Consider the following 19,479-nt stretch of genomic DNA (forward strand, 5'->3'; position numbering starts at 1 on the left):
GTCAGGTGTGCTGTATTTATGTGATGCCCATCGCTCCTTATTCTCCCTCCATTGTTCTCTGATGTATGACAAAACTCCCAATTTGTCAAATGCTTAGCAGCAGTCAGGATAATCTATTCTCCACACATTCACGGAGCTTTTCATTTTGCACAACTGTCACCAAGAACAGTTTATGAATTTTCCATCATGAGGGAACCAAGAGGATGGGAGAAAAAAAATCCCACCCCACCACAACCTGCTTCTCCCATGAGGCACAGCCTTGATTCATAGAGGGAAAGTCATGCAGCTTCTGAGGCCCCCATCTTATTACATATAATAATAGTCTGCACTAAGCCCCTTTTCTGGGCAGCCACCTCCCAGTGGTGTTCTGTTTGTATCAAATCTTTGCCTATGTCATGGAAGTGAAAATCAGGCAGTGCTCTCCTGCTAACAGGCTTCGTATTTAGACCTCAAAGAATTCAGCTGGATGGACTTGGAATCTGGACGTGTCCCCACCTGCCCCCCTCCCCTACTACATTCCTGGATGAACTGCAACAGATTCAACTGCAATTACAGAAACCTCAAACTTTATACACATATATATTTATACACATTAAAATGTATACTGACTCATTTGTCTTCGCAAAAATCTAGAATCAATCTAAATTTCCAAAGAGAAGAAAAGATTAAATTATAGGAATGGGCCTGGGAACACCACTGAAATAATGTTTCCATGGTGTGAGGATGTGGTAAGGATATAATGTTAACTGAAAAAGCAAGTTTCAAAACTGTATTACAACAATGGACTATTACTCAGCCATGAAAAGGAATGAAATTGTGTCATTTGGAGAGACGTGGATGGGCCTAGAGACTGTCACATGGAATGAAGTCAGTCAGAGAGAGAAAAAACAAGTATTGTATACTAATGCATATATGTGGAGTCTAGAAAAATGGCATAGATAAACGTATTTGCAAAGCAGAAATAAAGACACAGATGCACAAAACTCACATATGGATCCCAAGAGGAGGGGCAGATGGGGAGGTGGGATGGATTGGGAGATTAGGACTGACATATACACACTACTATGTATGCAATAACTAATGAGAACCTACTGTATAGCTCAGGGAACTCTACTCAATGCTCTGTGGTGACCTAAATGAGAAGGAAATTAAAAAATGAGGGGACATACACACACACACACACACACACACACACATATATATAGCTGATTCACTCTGCCGTATAGCAGGAAATAATACATTGTAAAGCCACTATACTTCAATTAAAAAAAAAAAAACTATTACAATATGTTTCTAAGTTCATAAAAATATGCCTGTGCATATATGAATGGTGGGGTGGAGACCAAATGAAAAGGCATTCAAAAGGTTAAAACTCAAGAGATCATCTATCTGCTTTTTATATTTATTTATTTTCATGTATCTTCCAAATTTTCTTCAATGAAAAAAAATGTTATTTTTTCAAGTACGATTTTAAAAAAGAAGAAGAACTTGGTTTTGCTCCATGTGGTCTATTCACGTACTCTTCCTAAAACTTTAAACTCTGCAGAAAGCGGCCAGTTGTACAGTAAACAAAATTTACAGCCCAGTGGCTTTCTGGCAGCAAGCACTTCTTTATCCTCACTGGGTGACACAGAACAGCAGCTGTCCATATGATTTTAATCACAGCAGCTTTTGAAACCACAACCCACTCTCCCCTTTATTTTATGCCATTACAAACTGTCTCTCGAAGCTAATGAGCAAATTCTCTGAGAGCTGGAACCTAGGAAATGCTGAATCACACACGAGGCCAAGAGCCTATTAAATCCACACGAAGCAACACAGCCCTTTGAAGACTCACATAGCTCAGATAACTTGAAAGTCCCTCTGAGAATATATTCGATCTGTGGTTACAGTATGTAAATGGAAGTCAGTGCCTAACAAGAGATGATTATTTGCAAACACCTTGGCTATGATCTAAGCTGAGTTCTAATTTGAGGAGTAACATAGTGATCACTTTAGCAAGAACCTGGAGGCTAAGATTAACCTTTACAGGAAACTTCTGAGGAGGGTTGAGATTTTCTCAGAAACTAAGGTCGTAGGAACCATTCGCAGTTACAACTGCAGGCGCTGAAAGAACGTTTCAACTCCAAACTTCCTCGTTACTTTTTCTTTATACGTTTTGTCTCCTACTGACATTTTATTTTTTTGCCTTCTTTCCTGGCTTATCTTGGATTCCTTGAGCTATGTCTTTAATAACACTTTTATAATGTGCTCTTAAAATGTTTGTCTGAAGTACTTTACAACCAACTTGAAGATGCAAAAAAAAAAAGGAAAAGAAAAATAAACTCCCTGGCTCCCTTTTGTATTTGTGTGTCAGGACTGTCAGAACAAAGTACTACCGACGGGTATCTTCGAGCACAGAAATGTACCGTCTCACAGCCTGGAGGTCAGAAGCCCAAGACGAGCAGGGTATCTGCACAGTTGGTCTATGAGTGGGAGTCCATCTACCACCCTCCCCTCACTGCGGCTGGTGTGCTGACAATTGTTCCCTGGCCTGTAGAAGTATCACCCCAATCCCTGCCTTCCCCTTAGCATTCTTTTTACAAGGACACAAGTCACACCGGAAGAGACAGTGAGATAGCATGACCAACTCAATGGACATGAATTTGAGCAAATCCTGGAGAGACTGTGAAGAGCAGGGAAGCCTGGCGAGCTGCAGACTACGGAGCTGCCAAGAGTTGGACACAACTTAGCAACTGAACAACAGTCACACTGAATGAGCGCCCTCATGACCTCATCTTAATTGCATCCACAAGGACCTTATTTCCAAAGAAGACACATTCTGATATTCTGGGAATTATGACATCAACATATGAACCTGGGGGACACAATTCAATCCACGACACCTTATATCAATGTCACAAACCATGTTCCATCTTGGCTGCTGAGCTCTGCTCCAGAAAATAGTATAATCCAAGACTAACAGATGGTTTCCAATGTTAGCTGAGCCATTCTTTCCCCAGTTCCCTGGGTACCTGGCCCCAATTTCCCATTGCTGCTTTTGCAAATTTTCTCCATGCTCCTGCATCCTTTTCTCTTCCACCTTAAGGGGGTGATCTTATCTCTTATTCCATAGAAGCAAAAGAGGTTATCACAAAGGGATGGGCTGATCCCCCGTTACGAAGCCTTTACTTGCATCCCTCCTTCTCCCACTTCTCCCACTCTCCTACTCCAGGGCATTCCTTCTCCTGGGTCTTCAGCCCTCCAGCCTTCTCAGGGCCAAGTGCTTGCCAGTTACCCCTCTTCCTTCTGTCTTCAACCTTCCTCTCCATGGGTCTCTTCCTATCAGCATTTAAACAAGCCTCACTTTTCCCCATAAAGAGAAAATCCTCTCATCTCCATTTTTCTCACAGGTTATTGTCCAAACACTCCAGCCCACCTCATGGGCACATTAACTGAAAGAGTGAAATGAGACTGATCGCTACTTTTCTTGTCCTTAACTCATTCTATTCAACTTCTGTTCTCATCTGTATTGCAATTTCTCCTGCCATGAATCCCATGTTACTAAACTATGGGTTTCTTTTAGTTCTTTTCTTAAGGGACCACTCAGCAAGCATAGAATTGACCAGTCTTTCCTTTAAATGGGCTTCCCCAGTGGCTCAGATGGTAAAGAATTTGCCTGCAATATGGGAGAACTGTGTTCGATTCCTGGGTCAGGAAGATCCCTGGAGAAGGGAATGGCTACCCACTCCAGTATCCTTGCCTGGAGAATTCCATGGACAGAGGAGCCTGGCCGGCTAGAGTTCATGGGGTCACAAAGAGTCAGACACGAGTGCGTGTCCTTTAAATCCAATTCCTTGGCTTCTGAGTGATCCTAGAGATTTCTCAAGTTTCCTTCTTGGCTTGCCTTGCAGGCCCTTCATCCCCTGTTCATATGTTCAATTTTTACACTGCTATTGTGTACTAGATCTTTCTCCCCCCCTTCTGATCTCATCTGTTACCTTAAATTAAATCACTATCTATATCCTGGTGACTCTCAAGTCTATATTTCCAAGTCTACATCTTTCTCCTGAACTAAAGATGTCTACATTCCTTCCTACTGTTAATATTATATCTCCCCTTCAATGATCTATGCCAAGGGATAGCTATGAAGGAGGACAGCTAACGGGCAATAGACAGAGTAATGGGTTGATACAGACTCAGGACGGGCAAAAATCCTCTTGGCAGGGTAAAGAGAAGCAGCAATGAAATGCAAGCTAAGGGATAGTCAGTTGGATTAACTTGATATTTCTTTAAAAAGTTCTCTCAAATCAAAATGCCTTTAATTGCTTGTTACTCCTTCTGCACGCCTATATCTTAAAGGACAGGGCACTTCTTGACATGCATTAAAATCTAAATATGCTTCTACCCTAAAAAATATATTTTTCCTCCACCAATGCTCTGACATATGGAGACTGTCCACTGAAAATCATGGATATGTCATCCAATTTCAGAATGCCAGCTTTGGAGTGGGTATTGCTTTTTCCATACAAATGTACAGCTTTAAGCAAAGCATCCATATTAAATTATGCTTCCTGCTGCCCACTCAGCTTGGTCCTAGATTCCAGTGCTGATGGAATTTCAATTGCTAGTAGCTGGGAATTACAAAGAAGTCTGTGTGGAGCAACAGATGTCAAAATAAAAAAACACGGTAAGGAGTAGAAAAGTTCATGGCTTCAAGACTATGTTCACCTAGGGAAAAAAATTGCTTTTACAAGAGACTGCCTCACATCATTATTAATAAAATACACACACACACACACACACACACACACACACAGAGGCATTGCTCTTAGAGAACATGTAGCCCAGCATCCTCCTTTTGCAAACAATGATACTCAGGCCCAGAGAAGAAAATGGGTAAACTTCCTCAAAGTTCAACTCTACGGAATGGGAGGAGATGAGGAAAGAATCTGGTGCTTATTCCATCAGCATGTGAGAGGCTTGGAAAACACAGCCTCATCTTGCTAGAACTTTTCAGTATGAACATTCTTGCTGAGGGCATCACCACCTACCCAGCTGGATCTCTGGCACACTCACCTCATCCATGTGCTTCTTCCGGAAGCTTTCATCCTACCCAACCCCATTCCCACACGGCAGCAGACCCTGCTCCTCTTGGCTTCTGAATGCTAGACCCATATTCCCACCACCAACCCTGGCTCTTCTCTCGACCAACCTCGTCTACCCTGCTAGAATGTTCCTTTCTGTTTTCTTCCTCGTTTGGTTCTACGGCAACCAGACTCACCTAGCAGCATTCTGCTCACCCAGTTGGGTTCCCAGGAGCCCTGCAAAGTGGCCTGAACTCACGCCCCTGTCCAATCCAGCTTGCCCCAGCCCTATCAAAGAACCTGAATGGGAAATGATGGTTGTCTGCAAACCCTTATCCCAGCAAAAGCAGAGTGAAGGAAAAGACAAGGCAAAATCACAGCACCCCAGCTGAGATCAGATTAGGACTGGGCTATGACGCAGCCCTCACCTGGGGCCAGGCACTGTGCTAGGTGTGGGCATGAACACTGTCTCCTTTTTAATCTCCCAGGTCTGAATAGAATCTGGCTCTGTGAAGTTTGTACAGGGGCCAGAAGGAAACAAGGCATTATTTATAATAATTGGCTCCCCATTATCCATTCACTTGGCGCTGCCTGGAATAACATGATGGGCCTTTATGCTATTCACAGCCTATAAAAGAGTAGTTCTGTTGTGATTCAACATATAGTAATCTCCATTTTAAGAGGACAATAGAAACACTCAGCCATTATTCATCCCAGAGCCTTAAACAGCAGAGAATTCCTTTATCAGGAACATAAGGTTAGAATGACATGAGTTATTAATATTGCAAGTAGCCCAATGCATTCATTGAGGTGCTCAAACTATGGGGGAAAAAAAAATGGTTTTTAAAAGCCAGATCTAGGAAAAGGCTAGAACCAAACAGCATTTTGAGAGAACTGTGGAGAAAGCACAAACTATTCAGAAATGCTTAAGCTAAAATGATCACGGGGGCTAGAAATCTTCATCCTCAACTCTCTTAGTCCTGAATGTTCTGAAAAAAGCAGACAAAGGAGAAAAGCAATGGATGTTCAAAACCTCAGACTGGAGACAGGAGACAATGTGACAGGAGCTACAAATCATTGTTAATTAACGATCATTAGTGTACATGTGTAATGCATTTGGTATTCAACTTTCATTCATTCACCCGCATATTCCACAAAGGATTTGAGACAGTCTATGAAAGGAACAAGGTACAACAACAGCAAAAAGTCAATAGGCGTAAAACATCAAGAAAACAGTCTAAAGACAGAGCTGTGAGCACCGCGGCAAGAAGGGTGCCCGTGTGCTGACCATAAGGTCCTCACAGGTACCACCATCAGGTTTCAAATGTGACCTGAAGCTTCCTGGCAGCCAGAGCAAAAAGGAGACAGAGTTAGATACAAAATGTTCTTTAACAAGCACTGTTAAAGCATTTTTCTTTCAAAGCAGTGTAAAAAAAGATGAACACTGGCACAGTGGCCCTTCAGATAACTGCAAAGATGGAGGCCCATTAAATTGTAATTAGATGGAAGGGACGAGGGTGTAGGAGAAAGAATATGAGTTCTGGAGCTGAAAGTCCCTCTGAGAAGGTCTAGCCTAACTCCTTACACTCAGTGGCCCTGGAAAAGATCCTTAATTCCTCTGAGGCACATTCTTAGTAGAGACTTTAAAATATCTAATTTTGCTATGTCATGTGTCAGAGAGAGAGAGAGAGAGAGAGAATGAACAAAGGAATAATAAGATTGGTGAATATGAAACAAAACATATAAAACACCCAGCACAGTTCCTGGAACTTGAAATATGCTAGGTCCTTTCCCAGATTTTTTTTTTTTTTTGCTTTCATTCTTCCTGTGAAACCTGGTAGTAAGAGTATGGCAGCCTGTTTTCTCATTTGGGTGGCACTTATTTTTTAAATATTTTTTTGATATGGACCATTTTTAAAGTCTTTATTGAATTTACTATAATATTGCTTCTGTTTTGTTTTGGTTTTTTGGCTTAGAGGCATGTGGGATCTTAGTTCCCCAACCAGGGATTGAACCTGCACTCCCTGAATTGGAAGGTGAAGTCTTAACCACTGGACCACCAGGGAAGTCCCTGGGGGGCTGTTTCAATCTCTCTTTTCACTCTTACCCTCTGCCCTACCCATTCCCTCTCAATCCCTCCAGAAGGCAGTCTCAGTCTCAGAATGTTAGAGTGAAAAGTAGTACACAAACCCAAGTGAATAAGTCCATCTACAATTGTCAGAGTATTAATAGAAGATGCAAATGGTGATGGACACCTAGCAACCAGTATGATGCAGGAGAAAGAGAGTCAACTTGGAAAAGAGTGATGAATTGATAGATGATCATTGAACACTTACAGCAAAGAACCATCTTATACTAAAATATGTTGATTCGTGGTAGATATTTGTACCTGGAACACACGTTATTTACTAGCTAATCCATTGTGATCTTGAGGGAAAGTTCCACTTTGCAGGCTCTCTAAGTACCAAATACTTTCCGACTTCAGCTAACAGCAGGAGTGTTAACTACTGGGCCTTCATGTTCCCAGTGACGATATTTTCTAAGATCATCATCCAAAAAAAAAAAAATTCACAATGGTCTATAAGTTAAATTACTTGGACCCATTTGGAGGGATCATCTAATTTAAGAAAAAAAAAATGGACAGTTGGAGCTGTCTTAGAAATTCTGGGTCATATGGTTGCTACATACAGTCACTGCATTAAGCAACTCCAGCAGGTAGGTATCCTCATTTTTCAAATGATTCTCCTTATCTTCAAGATTGGGTGAGAAGCCTCTGTTCTGTGTTTCCTTTGAATCTGCACACTCCTCCATGCTAGGACACACCTCCCCAGACTCTGTTACTTTTTAATCTTATTTTTTTCCTACCCATTTGAATGATGAATATACTGTTTGAGGCAAAGCCCTGGATGACCTGATAAATGTATGTGATTCTGTGACACTATAGCCTCAAATTTTTTTAATATAGTTTTATTTTTTTTCATGCTCAAATTCTCATAAAGCTCTGGATCCATTTTTATAGTGTTTAATCACATGTTCATCTTAAAAAGCAACACTCATGTGGTAGAACGACTCAGTTTCCTCATCTGAATAGACCACATGTATCTGAATTAAGAATTAACACAGTATGGTAAGCCAAACGGTCTTCTTACCTATATTTGGATTCATATCTGTTCAGATTTCAACAAAATAGTTTCATTGCCTATTGTTGGAAAAAAGATCCAATTTTCAGGCCTAGTTTTCAGTGTTATGGGGTAGTTTTATTTACTTGTTTCCTCTTTTTTCTTTTTCTTGTCTTCACTAAAATGTTAGTTGCAAGATGGAACAGTCTATTTCAGAGATAAAAATTTAAAGCCAGAAGTTCCCATCTGACAGCTTCTTGCAGTTTGTTTTTACCGAATGGGGGGACACCTTTGCATTTGGTGGTCTTTTCTTAGGCACTAGTACACTGCATTGAGCAAGGTTTCATCTATCCAGACGGCTTCATGGGACCACGGGAGAACAGATCAGTCATTCACAGAAACAGATCTGAAAATCCTAAGGCCTAGGAGCCATCACGGCTTCCAGACCATCTGGACATCAGCCAGATACTCGGTGGGGAGAAGAAAGGAAGATGAGAGCGCAGTGGGGCCAGAACATGGGCAGCTCCCGGGGCCTCCGCAGCTGGAGTATCAGTCATTTCCCTGGATTCTTTAAAGGAAGTCATGCAGGAGCTTAGGGCCAGGGGGATGGCTCTAACTCTCACAGAAGATAGATCCTGGTGGGACAGGGAAGTAGCAGATAGCAGAAAGAGAAAGAAAAAAAATTTTTTTTTTTTTTTTTTTACTGTGGTGACTCAAGCCTCTGTTTAGCCCTGTTGCTCTGCTCCAAGTGACAGGACATGAGTGACATAATCAGTTTAGCTACATTTGGTCCATTATCCCTATAGCAAGGGAGTATTTCCTCCCAGAAACTGGAAGGTATTATTCAATATATTTAGTTTCAATATGGCTGCTCCTTTTCTTTTTTTTTTTCCCCTTCCTCTCTCTCTCTCTCCATCCTTCCCATTCACTCACTAAGCCATCCATCAATTCATCCATTCATCCACTCAACCATCTGCTCAGCCATCCAAAGATATACTGACCATCCACTGGGTGGCAGGTAATGTTCTAAGCATTTAATAAACAGTATCTCATTAAATTTTAATATCCTCAAAGTCAGCACTTAATATTCATTATGAATGTCATTAAAGTTTAAGAGGGCGAGTATCTTGACCAAGATAAATATAGCCCATGAGCCAAATCCAATCTACTTTTGTAAGTTTAAATGGAATACAATTATGCTCATTTTTTCAAACTTATGCTACAATTCCAGCAGAGCCAAATAGTTACAAGAGACCAAGTGGTCTACAAAGCCTAAACTGTTTACTATCTGGCTCTTTATAGAAAACTCTGTCACCCCTAACCTCGCCCATTAATTATCTTGCCTAATCTTCCAAGAAGATAGCAGAGTCAAAGATACAAACTCAGATTCAACTCCTTCAAAAGGCTATCTTCTTCAACAATAAGCCACAGGATAGAAATATCTGAGCTTCATCTGCATGACTCCTGGACACTGAGGGTAAGCTGGTCAGGCTAGGTTTATTGTCCTGAGAACAGAATTGACATATATTACTTAGCAAAGTTGCCAACCGCTGGTGAGGGCCCTCTTTACTAGTGAGAAAAGCCAGTAAGGACTTTTTTTTTTCTGGTGAAATAATTATAGAGATGAGTGTTGATGCATGTTTTGACTTTGCTGCAAAAGTAGTTCTGTCTTCCCTAGTTTAAGTAATTACATTTGTTTCTAAATAAAGCAAATGGAACTATAGTTGTCAAAGAATGCAAAGATCAGTTGACTGCATTTATGGTGTGCTAGGTAGAAGAAAAGTTAAAGCAATTATAACATTGTAAGGAGAGACACTACCGAGTCTCTTGTGCACATTCAGGTAGGTGAGTGCTGTTGAACACCTTGTGAACAAGGGGAAAATGGGGAAGATGAGGCCAAATGGAAATGGAAACTTCCACCCAATGAAATATACAGCTTCAAACAATATTTGCTATTATGATGGCCAAACAACTGCTTATTTTAAAATATTTTCTAATGTTGCTGGGTATGAAGCATATATTTGGGGTATTCCTCCAATATGTGCGGAGTTCAATTATTCTGGGGCTCTAAGATACTTCACTTGGCACTATAAGTACAAAGATACCACCTTGTAGAAAGCAAACAGCTTAAGCAAGCAGTGACTTAAGGTTGACACATGAGCTCTAAAGAAGAGAGGCTTTAGAGAGAGGCTAGAATTTAGAACTGGGCTAGAGTAGTGATAAGGAAACTGGCCTGACCATAGACCAAGGATCCAAAGGACACCAGGGAACAAGGCATGATTCAAAACAACCACTGCTGAGCACCTGTACTGCTAGGGAAAAATGATGGCATTAGATTTCACAGCTAATACAGAGTCCTCACTGTGGAATAGTAATGCACCCCTCACAAAGATGTTCATGGCTTAATATCCAGAACCTGTGAATACATTACCTTATAAGGTAAAAGGGATTTTGCAGATGTGGTAAAAATCTTGAAATGGATATTATCCTGGATTAGTTGGGTGGGGCCGTGTAAATCACAGGGGGATCCTTATCACTGAAAGAGGGAGGCAGAAGATTAGAGTCAGAGAGAGAGTTGAAAAGGAAAGATAACTCAGAGTTCCAAAGAATAGCAAGGAGAAGTAAGAAACCCCTGCTCAGTGATCAATGCAAAGAAATAGAGGAAAACAATAAAATGAGAAAGACTAGAGCTCTCTTCAAGAAAATTAGAAATACTAAAGGAACATTTCATGCAAAGATGGGCTCAATAAAGGACAGAAATGGTATGCACCTAACAGAAGATATTAAGAAGAGATGGCAAAAATACAAAGAAGAACTATACAAAAAAGATCTTCATGATCCAGATAATCACAATGGTGTGATCACTCACCTAGAGCCAGACAACCAGGAATGTGAAGTCAAGTGGGCCTTAGGAAGCATCACTATGAACTAAGCTAGTGGAGGTGATGGAATTCCAGTTGAGCTATTTCAAATCCTAAAAGATGATGCCGTGAAAGTGCTACACTTAATATGCCAGGAAATTCGGAAAACTCAGCAGTGGCCACGGACTGGAAAAGGTCAGTTTTCATTCTAATCCCTAAAAAAGGCAATCCCAAAGAATGCTCAGACTATTGCAAAATTGCACTCATCTCACATGCTAGCAAAGCAATGCTCAAAATTCTCCAAGCCAGGCTTCAGCAATATGTGAACCGTGAACTTCCAGATGTTCAAGCTGGATTTAGAAAAGGCAGAGGAACCAGAGATCAAATGGCCAACATCTGACAGATCATTAAAAAAGCAAGAGAGTTCCAGAAAAACATCTACTTCTGTTTTATTGACTATGCCAAAGCCTTTGACTGTGTGGATCACAACAAACTGTGGAAAATTCTGAAAGAGATGGGAATACCAGACCACCTGACCTGCCTCCTGAGGAATCTGTATGCAGGTCAAGAAGCAACAGTTAGAACTGGACATAGAACAATAGACTGGCTCCAAATAGGAAAAGGAGTACGTCAAGGCTATATATTGTTACCCTGCTTATCTAACTTATATGCAGAATACACCATGTGAAATGCAGGACTGGATGAAGCACAAACTGGAATCAAGATTGCTGGGAGAAATATCAATAACCTCAGACATGCAGATGACACCACCCCTATGGAAGAAAGCAAAGAAGAACTAAAGAGCCTTTTGATGAAAGTGAAAGAGGAGAGTGGAAAAGTTGGCTTAAAGCTTAACATTCAGAAAACTAAGATCATGGCGTCTGGTCCCCTCACCTCATGGGAAATAGATGGGGAGACAGTGGAAGCAGTGTCAGACTTTATTTTTGGGGGCTCCAAAATTACTGTGGATGGTGACTGCAGCCATGAAATTAAAAGATGCTTACTCCTTGGAAGGAAAGTTATGACCAACCTAGATAGCATATTTAAAAGCAGAGACATTACTTTGCCAACAAAGTCTGGTCAAGGCTATGGTTTTTCCAGTGGTCATGTATCGATGTGAGAGTTGGACTGTGAAGAAAGCTGAGCGCTGAAAAAGTGATGCTTTTGAACTGTGGTGTTGGAGAAGACTCTTGAGAGTCCCTTGGACTGCAAGGAGATCCAACCAGTCCATCCTAAAGGAGATCCGTCCTGGGTGTTCATTGGAAGAACTGATGCTGAAGCTGAAACTCCAGTACTTTGGCCACCTCATGCAAAGAGCTGACTCATTGGAAAAGACCCTGATGATGGGAGGGATTGGGGGGAGGAGGAGAAGGGGATGACAGAGGATGAGATGGCTGGATGGCATCACCGACTCAATGCACATGAGTTTGAGTAAACTCTGGGAGTTGGTGATGGACAGGGAGGCCTGGAATGCTGCGATTCATGGGGTCACAAAGAGTCAGACATGACTGAGCGACTGAACTGAACTGAACTGAACTCAGATCCCCATCAAGCAGCTAAATGGGTCCCAGGCCAGCTTGCTAATCATTCACTTACTAATTCTCAGCTTTGGTGTTGCTTGATTCAGACATTTAATTTTCAAATGTAAAGACAATTGGAAAAATCCTTTAGTGTTCAAAACTCATTCAAATGGACTTTAATTTGAAAACTGTATTATTTATCCACCATTCTTTATGTAAATGCGTGCATATAGGGGAAAAGTAGAAGTACTTGTTGAGCAAGTGGCACAAAAACAAAAGAAAATTAGACATTAAGAAGCAGGTCTCAGTGAATCACAATGTCTCAATAATGGTGTGGTAGCTATCAAGAGTGTTGTTCAGGGATTAGTGCCCATGATCTCAGGACTGTAGAATCAACCACATGTGGCGTTCAGCACAACATATACTAAATGACTGAGGTTTTGCCTACCCTGGAGAGTGGTACTATGCAAGTGACCTTGTCCCCTGGGCCCCTGAACTTAGTCATGATGGAGTAATGAACCATTACAGAACAAGAAAAATCCTCAGTATGAATGAATAAATGATAATAAACTTTGGAAAATTATATTTAGAAGTATATTGAAAAACAGATAAATGTGTCCTCAGATGAGAGATAACTATGTAAATAAAATTTAAAATTTATAGTGTAGAAAATTTCAGTATCAAGAAATGCTTTAAATTCCATGTCATAGTTAATTTTATTTCTGAACTCCATGAACAGAAGGGCAAAATTATGAAAAAAACAGATACATGTTTAAACTGAAATTCATGAACAAGAAATTGAAAAATATAATAGGCAACAATGTGCTGCATCTCAAAATTTAGATTCTTTGATATCCATATTTTCCACCAAAGTGTAATTTTACAAATTTATAATCCTTGAAAATTGTTATTATTTTTGTTGCTTGCATTGCTTATAATAATAACAGCAGGTATATACAGAAATGTGCCTGGATGATTATATATGAAGAAACATCACAGTAATAATTCTTACTTTTAGAAATGCCAGGATTTTGGAATTATACATTTAATTAGTAACTCTCTATCTGAAAATCTTGAGTTTTCTTTTTTATTTTGATTAAGGCTAGATAAAAATCCAACTTTTAGACAATGAATTATGAATTCTAGATTTAGTTACTAGAACAAGATCCAAACAGAGCTCAAAACACCTGTTGAATAACACCTGTGAATTTTCAGCTTGAGATCATCTTGATTCAGCTTGAGAATTCAGCAATCTGCAGATCCACATAGACTCAAGGATTTGCATGCAATGCAGTTATACATATTTCATAAAGACAAATTATTAACTACTAAGCTGTGAGAATTCTTCCTTTGGCTTTTAAGGAAAGTCCTTGAGTTAATGCTGAATATGTCTCTAAAAAATTGGTACTTGTGAAATTAATAGAGTCAAACGATAGTTTGAATAATACTAGGATACATTAAGCCCATACTTGGTTGCTTTTAAACATGCAATCAAGAAATCCTGGGGAAGAGCCACGGGCCTTCAGCTCATTGTGGCTGCAGAGAGGCTGCCCAAAGCCCTAGGTTTACGTTATAATTTTAAGGGAGGGTAAGAGCCTCAGGTGGGGAGAGACTGAGCCATAATTAATATGATTTAGATTCAGTGTCATGAAACTATTCATACCAGTTACATATAAATTATATCACCTTTATGTTGTGTTGCAAATTATTCTTTCCACCATACTTCCAACAGAAGGAAAGAATTCTCTCAGAGAAAAAAATTACCACCATGGGGGAATACTTGAGAAAACTGTTGGAGTGAGAAGCAAACCTTTAGAGAAGAGAGGGATTTAGTCGCCATTTGCTTTAGCAATGCACAGGCAGGATTTTTAGATGGAGGTTAATGAAGGGACTTGTGTCAGGTGTATGCCAGTACTCATTCCAGGAGGCACAGATCTGACGGCCTGTGAAAACGTCATCAGACTCTCTTGTGTTCTTTCAGGAACCTAACAGTTATTGACACATGGGATGAAAAGCAATGCTTTCACCTTCAGGGAAGGTGGCGGCCCTGATCTGGGAGGGATAAAACGAAGTGAGAGCACCACTCTGCAGTCTCGATCTCAAACTCTAGCTTTAATCGGCAGCCTCTGCAGGGTTTGTTAAAGCACGGACTGGCTGCGTCCCGCCCCCAGAATTTCTGATGCAGCAGGTTAGATCAGGTTCTAAGAATTTGCATTTCTTTTTTTAATTTATTTTTATTTTTTTATTTTATTTTTATTTTATTTTTTCCCATTTATTTTCATTAGTTGGAGGCTAATTACTTTACAATATTGTAGTGGTTTTTGCCATACATTGATATGAGTCAGCCACGGATAAGTTCTTAGGTGATTCCGACGCTACTAGCCAGAGATCTATATGCTGGGAATGACTGGTCTAGGTGCTCCACCCAGAAGCAGGAGTGGTTCACTCCTCCTCTCTCTCCCTGGCCTAACAATGGCAGGCAAGGCTCTCCATGATCTGGGTCCCTGCGACCTTTCTGACATCATCTTCTGCAACCCTCTCTGTTGCTGGCTCTTCTCCAGCTTTACGGTCCTCCTGCTGTTCCTTAAACACACCAAGCTTGTTTCCACCTCATGTCCTTTCCTACTGCCGTCCCCTTAACTCAAGAGGCTCTTCTGACGAATCTTCAAATGGCTGCTACCTCATTTCATTCAGCCGTCTATTCAGAGAGACCTCCCAGAACCATTCTATTTAAAAGCACCCCTTCTCCAGAGCAACCCCTTTTCTTACCACTTTCAATTGTCTTTCCTGGCTTAATTTTTTCACATCACTTTCACCTAGAAAACTAACATTTACTTTCTAATCATCCATCTCCTCCTTAGAACATGAACTTTGGTTCACTGCTATACTCTTGGTAGCTAGCAAAGTAGCTGATAACACAGTACAGTGTCAATGCACATTAGTGAAATGAAAGGATGAATGATTGATTGATGGAATGAAGAAAGAATGACTGCAATTAACCTGCCTCCAAGGTGACAAAGCCAATGGGGTAAAGGTATAAGTTTTTCAAACCAAATCTGGGTGTATGAAAACAATCCATAAATACAAATGTGCATTACGGGCATAAGAGAACTTATTGAGTAGGAGGCAGGATAAACTGCTCACTCAAGAGAGTTGATCGTGCATGTCTCTTCCCAATCCCACTTACACTGAGAGTTTAAAATTAGCCATGGTGGTACTATTTAAACCATAGGAATTGGCAAACACTACAAAATGAAGCTTATTTTTGTCAGAGAGCCTGTCCGTTAGCACACCACTGGTCCTACCCATAGAGACACACTTTCCAGTACTCAGCTTAATGGCCAAGCCCACGGACCTGTCATCTGATGAGCTGGATACAAATTGAAGGAGAGAAATTGGGACCTATCAGTAGAATGGGAGGATTCATCCATATCCTCCTCTGGGATGTCCATCCAGTGGGGCTGAACATCTACCCTGCCCTGCATGAGAAGTCTAACCCTAACACAGGTGCACAGGTGGACACGGGCTTGTGTTGTGTGTTATCCATGCTTCCCTCCCGCTCCACATGAACTGTGGGGAAATTGCCCCCATCCTTGGTCTTGGGGGTGAAATATATGGCTCAGGCTCAGGCTAATCAACCTGAAAGTCAGACCCACCGATGGACTTTCAATTACCTGAGTCAATAAATCCCCCCTCTCCTTCACTCACAACCACATGATATTTTCTAAAGAAACGACACAAAATAGTACAAGCTCAAGCATAAGAACAAGTAAATGAAGTACCTGCTCAAGGCCACAAGTGACAGAATGAAAAAAGCAGCAGGAAAGGTTATTTCACAGTTGGTGGCTCTAGGGTTTATTCTTTGTCTAAACATTTTTGCTTAAATTTTAGTTACATTGTCTTTTCCAACTAAAACATCCATACCACGTGGGTTAGATTTAAGTTTCCTACTCTGTTTATAAACTGTTTTCTCATACACCAGAAAGAAGATATATAAGAAATACCCTCAAATTAATAGGGAATTAAATTGGCAGAGTTGATTTAAATACCATGTATTTAAAGAAAGGAAAAAAAACCTCTTGTAACAAAGATTGCCATAGCACATTAATTATAAGGTTTCTGACAGATTTTTATAACTCCAACATGGAGATTTAAAATTACCTTCCCAATTGTTTCTTTTAGCCATTAATGTCTTCAACAAGGGGACATGTTGACCTTTAAGTTTCAACCAATTCAGGAAAATGCCTGAATTCTCATTTGAGTTCTTTTGCAAAGAACTGTTCTTTAGACACAAAGTAACTTTATCCTCTTATGGGTGCTTTGTACCAGCCTCACAATGGCATTTACAGTTTTTGAAACAAATCAAAAAATAATAGAACAAGGGCCACTAGTAAGTCACCGGTTGAAATATAAGTTTAGGCCTCTGCTTTGTTTTACTACCAATTTTGGCTAAAGGATGCACTTCTTTCACTTCCAGTTTCCTTTATGGCAAAAGAGAGAATTAAAATCTGTATCAGGCTTCCAAAACCCTGCCCACTGATAGTCTTTACAGGCAGCCCTATTCCCGTTCTCCACCAGTTCTCTCTCTCTATTCCCCAAAGCATCCCACAGGCCTCAGTGCTAGTTAAGAATCTGCAGTTTTGCAGAGAACTCAGAAGTGTGGGTTCACCTGGCAGAACCTACAGAATTTCACTGAAAAGTGCTCAGAAGACTCTTCCCAAAATCCCCTCCTTAGGACCATGGTCCTTTGAGCTTTTCCAAGCTTCCCTATGTCCTCCCTTCCCCATGTCCCTGTCCCTGGCCTGTCGTTCCTATATACCAGGACACTAGCAGACACGAAGCAATCAGAAGATTCCATGTGCTCTGTGAGGGCCTATCAATGCAATGCCCGTATGATATTCAGATGTGAGCTGCTTTTCCACTTATTTGGTGGTCTCTTTCCATTCTGTGCAGGCATTCAGACCCCCTTTTTAGTCTGGTCACAGCCCATCTACATTTCACAATGCCTATCCTTCTTCTGCTTTCCAAATAACCAGAAACATCCCCAAAAAGTGAAGCTGGAACCTTTAACTTGATGCCCCTCTGAACCTACAACGTGCTTTTCCTCCACAGCTAAACTTCACGATAGGATTGTCAACACACTCTGGTGTGGACACAGGGAAGGCAGGGGAGGGTGGGACGAATCGGGAGATGAGGTTTGACATAAACACTGTGTGCAAAGCAGACAGCTAGTGGGAAGCTTCCTGAAGCACAGAAGCTCAACTCAGTGCTTTGTGACGACCTAAAGGGGTGCAATGGGGAGAGGGGGAGGTCCGAGAGAGGGGACATACATATACATATGACTGATTCACTTTGCTGCCCAGCAGAAACTAATACATTGTAAAGCAATCATACTCCAATTAAAAAAATAAATAAAGTAGGGATTGAGGATCCCAAGCAGTGGCCCTGGGCAGTAGCCATGACGCAACAAAACAAAACACACTGGCCAACACCTGCCAGGCCCACTGTACCTTGGTTTCCGTCCATATCACTCCATTGCCCCTGCTCTCACCAAGACCAACAGATGCTAAATCAAATGCGCCTGCTGGATGTTTTGTTATTTGAATCCATGTGCAGTGTGAATCATCATACATATTAGAATATGAGGAATTTGGAGGAATCTTCACATATAGAGTGTCTTTCAATTTCTTCAATACAAGTTTTGAGATATATAAAGGTTAGAAATAATGGTTATAAATGTTTAAAATCAGTGGAGGGGTTTCAAATCAACATTGTGGTTCTCCAGCCACCTCTGTGTCTGTCAGTCCTGCCTTGCTCTCTAGCTGGGAGCTGCCTCTATTCAGGTGGAAATTTGGAATGTGGACTGTCGCTGCAGCCGCACCATTGATGTCAATGCAAACACACATTTCTGCATGGTTTTCATTATTTTGTACATTCCATGGTGTCTCTTGGTGGCTTGTTTATTTGGCATTATATCATAAGCATTTCCCAGGTTGCCGAATACCATCTCTAATTACCATTTAAATGGCTGCATAATATTCCACTAAGTGGATAAGTCATGATTTACTGAACTATCACCATACTGTCAGGCATTTATGTTGCTTCCAGTTTTTGCTACCATAAATTGCCCTGCAGATAGCTTTTGCCTAGGTTTGGATTAATTCCTTATGATAATTTCTCCCATATCAGATCACTGGGTTAAAGAATATGAACCATTTTTAAGGCCTCTGGTACACATTTCAAATTCCTTCCAAAAGGATTATCTATCTGTACTGTCCCAACAATGTGTGTGTAGGGGGGGACAGGGAGTAAAATACCCCTTAGAACTGACCAAGTGTGTGCTCTGAACAGTGTGGAACCCTGAATGAACCAGTAGCAGTGGGAGCTGAGCGTACAGGGTATTTTAATGGATTATAAATCTGTAATAAGAGTTCTCTTTGATGGAGGATTACACATATCCCCCTGGTCCCTCTTCTCCCTCACCAGTTCCTGCTAGAACATCATTTAAAGAACTACTAAAGGGGGACTTCCCTGGTGGTCCAGCAGTTAAGAATCCACCTTGCAATGCAGGGGACATGAATTCCATCCCTGGGCGGGGAATTAAGATTCCACATGCCACAGGGCAATTAAGCCCACACGTGGCAAAGATCCCATGTGCTGCAACTAAGACCCAACGCAGCACCACTCCCCACTACACCTACACCTACACACACACACACACACACACAGAGCCACTAAGAAGGGTCTTCACAGCAAGCAGGAATCAACTTTCCTATAACACAAAGCCACGGCATGAGCAACGTGAAAGTACTTCTCCCTCTTGTGGGAGCCAGTAAAGGCTGAAGAGGTGACTCTTTCCAGAGGAGAGAGAATATGCAGATAGCTTGGGTGAGTCATTCATGACTGATGGTCC

The 19,479-nt window shown here is 41.1% G+C and overlaps 1 protein-coding gene and 1 long non-coding RNA gene across 13 annotated transcripts in view; both read right to left on the minus strand.

The window, feature by feature from the left end:
• PTPRT (protein tyrosine phosphatase receptor type T) overlaps positions 1-19,479 on the minus strand; it is a 1,113,287-nt gene that overhangs the window by 519,930 nt on the left and 573,878 nt on the right. The window lies entirely within an intron of this gene.
• LOC122448503 overlaps positions 1,022-19,479 on the minus strand; it is a 31,168-nt gene continuing 12,710 nt past the window's right edge. Inside the window, exons 2-3 of the long non-coding RNA XR_006271638.1 lie at positions 18,356-18,363; positions 1,022-1,062 (exon numbers count right to left, since the gene is read on the minus strand). This is a non-coding gene — a long non-coding RNA (uncharacterized LOC122448503). The remainder of the gene's footprint in view (positions 1,063-18,355; positions 18,364-19,479) is intronic.

The sequence above is a fragment of the Cervus canadensis genome, chromosome 10 (assembly GCF_019320065.1).
Source record: "Cervus canadensis isolate Bull #8, Minnesota chromosome 10, ASM1932006v1, whole genome shotgun sequence".
Taxonomy (NCBI): Eukaryota; Metazoa; Chordata; class Mammalia; order Artiodactyla; family Cervidae; genus Cervus; species Cervus canadensis.